Source organism: Chiloscyllium punctatum, chromosome 34, assembly GCF_047496795.1.
Source record: "Chiloscyllium punctatum isolate Juve2018m chromosome 34, sChiPun1.3, whole genome shotgun sequence".
NCBI lineage: Eukaryota > Metazoa > Chordata > Chondrichthyes > Orectolobiformes > Hemiscylliidae > Chiloscyllium > Chiloscyllium punctatum.
The window spans coordinates 46,941,899-46,948,856 of NC_092772.1; positions in this window are offsets into that span (position 1 = coordinate 46,941,899).

Sequence of the window (6,958 nt, forward strand, 5' to 3'; positions counted from 1 at the left end):
CATTGCTCCCACCTGCAGCCTGGGAGGAAGGAGTGTGTCACTGAGAGGATTCTGCCGCCACCTAGAGGCCAATGGTACTCAGTGCAGTTCTGGAATGGACTCAGTGCTGCCACCTACAGCCCGGGAGGACTTGGTGGGGGTTTGTGAAAATGACACAAGTTGCCAATGAGACCCCACCATCCAGAGCACCATCCCCTCCCCCAACCCACTCTGCTTCCCGCAAGGGACCGCTCCCGTCGCCCACTTCAAAACCCTCGAACCCCAACCCTCGTCCCTCCAGCACCTGCCCCTACATCACCCCACCCCCCCTCCCCCCGGCCTCTCCTCCACCCATCATCCCTCACCCCTCCCCCCGGCCTCTCCTCCACCCATCGTCCCTCACCCCTCCCCCCGGCCTCTCCTCCACCCATCATCCCTCACGCCCCCCCCCCGGCCTCTCCTCCACCCATCGTCCCCTCACCCTCCCCCTCCACCCAGTCATCCCCTCACCCCTCCCCCCGGCCTCTCCTCCACCCATCATCCCCTCACCCCCCCCCCCCCCCGGCACTCTCTCCTCCACCCATCGTCCCTCACCCCCTCCCCCCGGCCTCTCCTCCACCCATCGTCCCTCACCCCTCCCCCCGGCCTCTCCTCCACCCATCGTCCCTCACCCCTCCCCCCGGCCTCTCCTCCACCCATCGTCCCTCCACCCCCTCACCCCGGCCTCTCCTCCACCCATCGTCCCTCACCCCTCCCCCCGGCCTCTCCTCCACCCATCGTCCCTCACCCCTCCCCCCGGCCTCTCCTCCACCCATCGTCCCCTCACCCCTCCCCCCCGGCCTCTCCTCCACCCATCATCCCCTCACCCCCCCCCCCCCCCCGGCCTCTCTCCTCCACCCATCGTCCCTCACCCCCCCCCCCCCCCCGGCCTCTCTCCTCCACCCATCGTCCCCCACCCTCCCCCCTCCACCCATCATCCCTAATCCCCCCCCCCCGGCCACACCTCCACCCATCGTCCCTCACCCCCCCTCCCCCCCCTGGCGTCTCCTCTGGCCTAGGTTACTGTACCCGGTGCTCCTGACTCGGTGGGGGAAGGGGGACCCAAACGTAGGCTGGGTGGACCGTATCACCCGAGAGTCTCAGCTGGGCCTGCTGGGGCCAACCAGACGTCCCAGTCAACGCCCCCTTTCCCTTCTCCCTTTCTGACACGTCCACCCTCGGTTGGGGCACACCACCTCATCTTCCGCCCCGGGCAGCCTCCAGCCCGGAGGGACCCAACGTCGAGTTCTCCAATTTCAAATACCCTCCCTCCTCCCTCTCCACCCACCCCACTCCATCCCATCCCACCCACCGACCATCGTGTCACCGGGAGAACTTCCTTTCCATCATGGGGTCATCAGGCTGGAGGGCGGAAAGAGGTCATGACCCCCTCCTACCATCGACCAACCACATCTCGCACGTCACCCGTGTCAAACCTATACCCTGCCTCACCATTCCCCTACTATCCAAGCACCAGCCCCTCCCCTTTGTCTGTATCTCCCCCAACCCCCACATCTTATCCTGAAGAACGAGGTTCTGGGCCCCCGTATCCAAGCAGACATAGACTGGCATTGGGAGGCAGTCCGAGAACGTTCACTTGGCTGAACCTCTGCATGGGACGGACTGAATAACGAAGAGTGTTATAAAGTCCCACAGCACAGAAAACAGACCCTTCGGCCCATCCAGTCCGTGCTGACCCTAATCCCCAAACTAACCCAGTCCCCCGCCTGCTCCTGGCTCATCTCCCTCCAACCCCTTCCCTGTCCATGTCCTTATCCAAATCCCTTTTAAATGTTGTAACTGTCCCCCCCCCCTCCCCCCCACTTCCTCAGGAAGGTCATTCCACACACGGACCACCCTCTGGGGAAAACAGTTGCCCCTCGTGTCTTTTTTAAATCTCTCTCCTCTCCCCTTAAACATGTGCCCCCCTGGTCTTCAAATCCCCCCCCACCCTGGGGGGGAATAGACACCCACCATTCACCCCTCTCTGTCCCCCTCATGGTTTTATAAACCTCTATAAGGTCACCCCTCAGCCTCCGACGCTCCGGGGAAAAACCTCCCAGCCTATCCAGCCTTTCGTTATAACTCCAACCCTCCCATTCCCGGCAACATCCTGGGAAATCTCTCCGGAACCCTCTCCAGTTTAATAATATCCTTCCTATAACAGGGTGACCGGAACTGGACACAGTATTCCAGAAGGGGCCTCCCCAATGTCCTGTACAACCTCAACATGACCTTCCCAACTCCTACACTCAAAGGGCTGAGCAATGAAGGGGAGTGTGTGAAACCCCTTCGTAACCCCCCTGTCTGTATGTGACACAAACTCCAAAGGGATGATGTCCCTGAACCCCTGGGTCCCTCTGTTCCCCAGCACCACCCAGGGCCCTACCATTAACTGGATAAACCCCGTCCCTGTGTGTTTTTACCAAAATACCACCCCTCACATTTACCCCCGATTAAACTCCACCTGCCCCTCCTCAGCCCAGTGACCCGTTTGATCAGGATCCCTCTGTAACCTTCGATAACCCCCCTTCCCTGTCCACTGCAACATCAATGTTGGGGTCATTGCAAACTGACGAAACATGCTTCCATTGAGAGGCCTGACCAATTGGCAACCGAGAGTCAGTGGAGTTTACAAGAGGGAGAGCTGAGCTTATCGAAACGTACAAGGGACTGAGGTAAGACAGGGATGAGGTGGACAGGGGTGTATCCGCTGTCTGGGAGAGACTAGGACTGGAGGGGAAATCTTAGAATCAAGGGGGTCAATCATGTAAACACTCCCCCAGCACTGACCCTCCGACAGTGCCCACTCCCTCAGCACTGACCATCCGACAGTGCCCACTTCCCTCAGCACTGTCCCCTCCGACAGGGCCCACTCCCTCAGCACTGACCATCCGACAGTGCCCCACTCCCTCAGCACTGACCATCCGACAGTGCCCACTCCCTCAGCACTGACCCTCCGACAGTGCCCACTCCCTCAGCATTGACCCTCCGACAGTGCCCACTCCCTCAGCACTGACCCTCCGACAGTGCCCCACTCCCCCAGCACTGACCCTCCGACAGTGCCCACTCCCTCAGCACTGACCCTCCGACAGTGCCCACTCCCCTCAGCACTGACCCTCCGACAGTGCCCACTCCCCCAGCACTGACCCTACGACAGTGCCCAGTCCCTCAGCAGTGACCCCTCCGACAGTGCCCACTCCCCCCAGCACTGACCCTCCGACAGTGCCCACTCCCTCAGCAGTGACCCTCCGACAGTGCCCACTCCCTCAGCAGTGACCCTCCGACAGTGCCCACTCCCCCCAGCACTGACCCTCCGACAGTGCCCACTCCCCCAGCACTGACCCTCCGACAGTGCCCACTCCCCCATCACTGACCCTCCGACAGTGCCCACTCCCCCAGCACTGACCCTCCGACAGTGCCCACTCCCCCAGCACTGACCCTCCGACAGTGCCCACTCCCTCAGCACTGGACCCCTCCGACAGTGCACACTCCCTCAGCACTGACCCTCCGACAGTGCCCACATCCCTCAGCACTGACCCTCCGACAGTGCGGCAATCCCTCACCACTGACCCTCTGACAGTGCCCACTCTCTCACCACTGACCCTCGGACAGTGCCCACTCTCTCAGCACTGACCCTCCGACAGTGCCCACTCTCTCACCACTGACCCTCGGACAGTGCCCACTCTCTCAGCACTGACCCTCCGACAGTGCCCCACTTCCTCAGCACTGACCCTCCGACAGTGCCCCGCTTCCCTCAGCACTGACCCTCCGACAGTGCCCACTCCCTCAGCAGTGACCCTCCGACAGTGCCCACTCCCTCAGCACTGACCCTCCGACAGTGCCCACTCCCTCAGCACTGACCCTCCGACAGTGCTCACGTCCCTCAGCACTGACCCTCCGACAGTGCCCCACTCCCTCAGCACTGACCCTCCGACAGTGCCCACTCCCCCAGCACTGACCCTCCGACAGTGCCCACTCCCCCAGCACTGACCCTCCGACAGTGCCCACTCCCCCAGGCACTGACCCTCCGACAGTGCCCACTCCCCCAGCACTGACTCCCTCCGACAGTGCCCACTCCCTCAGCACTGACCCTCCGACAGTGCCCCACTCCCCTCAGCATTGACCCTCCGACAGTGCCCACTCCCCCAGCACTGACCCTCCGACAGTGCCCACTCCCCCCAGCACTGGACCCTCCGACAGTGCCCACTCCCTCAGCTCTGACCCTCCGACAGTGCCCACTCCCTCAGCACTGACCCTCCGACAGTGCAGCACTACCTCAGCACTGACCCTCCGACAGTGCCTACTCCCTCAGCACTGACCCTCTGACAGTGCCCACTCCCTCAGCATTGACCCTCCGACAGTGCCCACTCCCTCAGCACTGACCCTCCGACAGTGCCCACTCCCCCAGCACTGACCCTCCGACAGTGCCTACTCCCTCAGCACTGACCATCCCGACAGTGGCCCACTCCCTCAGCACTGACCCCTCCGACAGTGCCCACTCCCCCCAGCACTGACCCCTCCGACAGTACCCACTCCCCCAGCACTGACCCTCCGCCAGTGCCCACTCCCTCAGCACTGACCCTCCGACAGTGCCCGCTCCCTCAGCACTGACCCTCCGACAGTGCCCGCTCCCTCAGCACTGACCCTCCGACAGTGCCCGCTCCCTCAGCACTGACCCTCCGACAGTGCCCGCTCCCTCAGCACTGACCCTCCGACAGTGTCCGCTCCCTCAGCACTGACCCTCCGACAGTGCCCACTCCCCCCAGCACTGAACCTCCGACAGTGCCCACTCCCCCAGCACTGACCCTCCGACAGTGCCCACTCCCTCAGCTCTGACCCTCCGACAGTGCCCACTCCCCCAGCACTGACCCTCCGACAGTGCCCACTCCCTCAGCTCTGACCCTCCGACAGTGCCCACTCCCTCAGCACTGACCCTCCGACAGTGCAGCACTACCTCAGCACTGACCCTCCGACAGTGCCCCACTCCCTCAGCACTGACCCTCCGACAGTGCCCACTCCCTCAGCATTGACCCCTCCGACAGTGCCCACTCCCTCAGCACTGACCCTCCGACAGTGCCCACACCCCCAGCACTGACCCTCCGACAGTGCCTACTCCCTCAGCACTGACCATCCGACAGTGCCCCACTCCCTCAGCACTGACCCTCCGACAGTGCCCACTCCCCCAGCACTGACCCTCCGACAGTGCGGGCACTCCCTCAGCACTGACCCTCTGACAGTGCCCGCTCCCTCAGCACTGACCCTCCGACAGTGCCCGCTCCCTCAGCACTGACCCTCCGACAGTGCCCACTCCCTCAGCACTGACCCTCCGACAGTGCCCACTCCCCCAGCACTGACGCTCCGACAGTGCCCACTCCCTCAGCACTGACCCTCCGACAGTGCCCACTCCCTCAGCATTGACCCTCCGACAGTGCCCCACTCCCCCAGCCACTGACCCTCCGACAGTGCCCACTCCCTCAGCACTGACCCTCCGACAGTGCCCCACTTCCCTCAGCACTGACCCTCCGACAGTGCCCACTCCCTCAGCAACTGACCCTCCGACAGTGCCCACTCTCTAAGCACTGACCCTCCGACAGTGCCCACTCCCTCAGCACTGACCCTCGACAGTGCCCGCTCCCTCAGCACTGACCCTCCGACAGTGCCCGCTCCCTCAGCACTGACCCTCCGACAGTGCCCGCCTCCCTCAGCACTGACCCTCCGACAGTGCCCGCTCCCTCAGCATTGACCCTCCGACAGTGCCCACTCCCTCAGCAGTGACCCTCCGACAGTGCCCACTCCACCAGCACTGACCCTCCGACAGTGCCCACTCCCTCAGCACTGACCCTCCGACAGTGCCCACTCCCTCAGCACTGACCCTCCGACAGTGCCCACTCCCCCAGCACTGACCCTCCGACAGTGCCCACTCCCTCAGCACTGACCCTCCGACAGTGCCCACTCCCTCAGCACTGACCCTCCGACAGTGCCCACTCCCTCAGCACTGACCCTCCGACAGTGCCCACCTCCCTCAGCACTGACCCCCTCCGACAGTGCCCACCCCCTCAGCACTGACCCTCCGACAGTGCCCACTCCCCCAGCACTGACCCTCCGACAGTGCCCACTCCCCCAGCACTGACCCTCCGACAGTGCCCCACTCCCTCAGCACTGACCCCTCCGACAGTGCCCACTCCCTCAGCACTGACCCTCCGACAGTGCCCACTTCCCTCAGCACTGACCCTCCGACAGTGCCCCACCTCCCTCAGCACTGACCCTCCGACCAGTGCCCCGTTCCCCCAGCACTGACCCTCCGACAGTGCCCGCTCCCTCAGCACTGACCCTCCGACAGTGCTCACTCCCTCAGCACTGACCCTCCGACAGTGCGGCACTCCCTCAGCACTGACCCTCCGACAGTGCGGCACTCCCTCAGCACTGACCCCTCTGACAGTGTCCACTCCCTCAGCACTGACCCCTCCCCACAATGCCCACTCCCACAGCACTGACCCTCCGACAGTGTGGCACTCCCTCAGCACTGACCCTCTGACAGTGCCCACTCCCACAGCACTGACCCTCTGTCAGTGCCCACTCCCACCAGCACTGACCATCCGACAGTGCCCGCTCCCTCAGCACTGACCCTCCGACAGTGCTCACTCCCTCAGCACTGACCCTCCCCACAGTGCCCACTCCCTCAGCACTGACCCTCCCACAGTGCCCACTCCCTCAGCACTGGACCCTCCGACAGTGCAGCACTCCCTCAGCACTGACCCTCCGACAGTGCCCACTCCCTCAGCACTGACCCTCCGACAGTGCCCACTCCCTCACCACTGACCCTCCGACAGTGCTCACTCCCCCAGCACTGACCCTCCGACAATGCCCACTCCCTCAGCACTCACCCTCCCACAGTGCCCACTCCCTCAGCACTGACCCTCCGACAGTGCCCACTCCC